Genomic DNA, 2,493 nt, shown 5'->3' on the forward strand with positions numbered 1-2,493 from the left:
ATGAGTTCGTACTGGTATCCAGAGAGGAAAAGGGCCCATCTGATTAACCTTGGGGACATAAATGGGGGAGTAGGCTTGTTGGGGGCTAAAAGACCAAGTAGCGGCTTGTGGTCGGTAACCAATTCAAAACCCCTTCCAAAAAGGTAATTATGAAACTTTTTCACCCCTGCCACTAAAGCTAGAGCCTCCTTATCTAGCTGGCTATAATCCCTCTCCGTACTGGTCATCGTTCTGGAAAAGAACGCAATTGGTGCCTCTGTATTATTCGGTAACACGTGGGCCAAAACTCCTCCCACGCCGTACGGGGAAGCATCGCATGTGAGCCTAATGGGTAGCGAAGTGCTATACTGGACTACCACACTTTTGGAAGTTAACAACTGTTTTATTTGTACAAAGGCTTCACGCTCAGTTTTCCCCCATGTCCAAGGAGTTTCCTTCTGGAGTAAACGGTGTAGAGGCTCTGCTGCTGTTGCCTTCTGTTTTAAAAAAACGGAGTAAAAATTTAGAAGGCCTAAAAAAGCTTGTAATTCGGTTTTACTTTGTGGCTCTGGGGCTTCACTAATTGCTCTCAGTTTCTCGGTTGTGGGGTGGATCCCTTCCTTATCAATTTTATAACCTAGGAATTCTACGCTGTTGGTTCCCCAGACGCATTTATCAGGCTTGATTCTTAATCCCTTGTCCTGAAGTCTCTTAAGTACTTCCCTTATCCTTTTATTGAGTTGCTCTTGGTTCTCTCCTGCAATTAAGATGTCATCAAAATACGGAATGGCCCCTTTTATCCCTGATAACAATCGTTCCATTATGCTCTGGAATATCCCTGGGGCTATGCTTACTCCAAACTGTAATCTGGTACATTTGAAAGCACCCCTGTGGGTCACAATTGTTTGCGCGTTTGCTGTTGCTTCATCGACAGGAAGCTGCTGGTAAGCTTGCGCGAGGTCAATCTTTGCAAACCTTTTCCCTTCCCCCAGAGAGTGCAGGAGTTGTTGTACCACTGGAATGGGGTAAGGGTGGTGTTGGAGGGCTTTGTTTAAGGTAGATTTGTAGTCAGCGCAAACCCTTAAGGAGCCATCTGGCTTAAGAGGGGTGACTATGGGTGTCTCCCGTGGCCCCTGTTCCACAGGGACTAAAATGCCTTGGCTTATTAGCTTATCCAGCTGCAGGTCTAGTTTGGGGAGGAGTGGAAGGGGTACCCTGCGAGGTTTGAGCCGGACAGGCGGGACCTTGGGGTCAATAGAAAATGAGATAGGGGGGCCTTTATATGATCCCAAGGTGGGGCTAAACACTTCAGGGAACTCTTGCAAAAAGTTAGGCATGCTATCACAGTTAACAGTACAAATACCAGAAACCTCAATTCCCAAAGGTTCCATCCAAGCCAAACCCAGGAGAGAGTGCTTAGCCCCTGTAACAACAACCATAGGCAGGGTACATTTAACATTCTTAAATACAATAGGAACATCCACAATGCCCAAGACAGAAATTATTCCCCCTTGAAAATCTCTGATTATCAGTGAGGTTGGTAATAGCTCATCTTTAGCCAGGTTGAGTTTTTCCCATGGCATGATGGTGTATTTAGACCCCGTATCAAGTTCCATAGAGCATGGCTTGTTGTTAAGCAATAGTGAGATTACAATTTTCCCCCCATTCTTTGTTGCCATGTTATTCACGGAAAATAGAGTGTTACCTCTTGAGTAGTCGCGGTTAGCGGCTGAGTAATTCCTTCGGCCCGAAAAGCGGAAGGGTCGGTTTTCTCGGGGTTGATTTTGAGATCGTTGGTTTCGCGGCGTGGAGAAGGTGTCCTCCGGTGCAGGTGCTCTGCATGCCTCGGCGATGTGGCCCCGTCGGTTGCAGCAGCGGCATATGGCGTCCCGGAAGGGGCAACGTTGTCGCTGGTGGCTCCCTCGGCAGCCGGCGCAGGGGGCGGCGGAGTGAGGCGGTCTATGCTGTCTCTCTTGATCTTGGAGCAGGAAACAGTTGTCTTCGTTTCGGGCTGGTGGGCTGAGGTCGTCTGGGTTCTCGGCGCGGGGAGATGTGGAGTCGATCTTTGCGATGACTTCTCGCCTTTCGTGCTCTTTCAAATCTTTGGCAGCGGCGTCGGCGACCTCTGCGGTTTGCGCTAGCTTGATCACGGTTTGTAGAGACGGGTTGTCCTCGGTGAGGAGTTTGTTTCTGACTGAAATGTTTTTCATCCCGAAAACTAAGGCATCAGTGAGGCGAGCTTCCGGGTTGTCAAATTTGCATTGAGCTAGCACCGTACGAAGTCGCGTAGCAAACTGGTTGATGGATTCTGTCTCGCGTTGCGCCATTCTGGAGAATTGATGTCGGAAAACCATGGCTGGTTTTGTGGGCTTGAAATGGCCCGCGAGCTTGGCTTGTAGGACGTCCCAAGAGACGGTTCTTGCTGGCAGCGGTTCGGTGAGAGTCTGGGCGAGAGCGCGGATTTCTGGACCGCAGTAATTGAGGAAGAGTGCCCGTTTTCGGTCGGCGTCCGGT

This window comes from Erythrolamprus reginae, chromosome 9 (assembly GCF_031021105.1).
Source record: "Erythrolamprus reginae isolate rEryReg1 chromosome 9, rEryReg1.hap1, whole genome shotgun sequence".
NCBI lineage: Eukaryota > Metazoa > Chordata > Lepidosauria > Squamata > Dipsadidae > Erythrolamprus > Erythrolamprus reginae.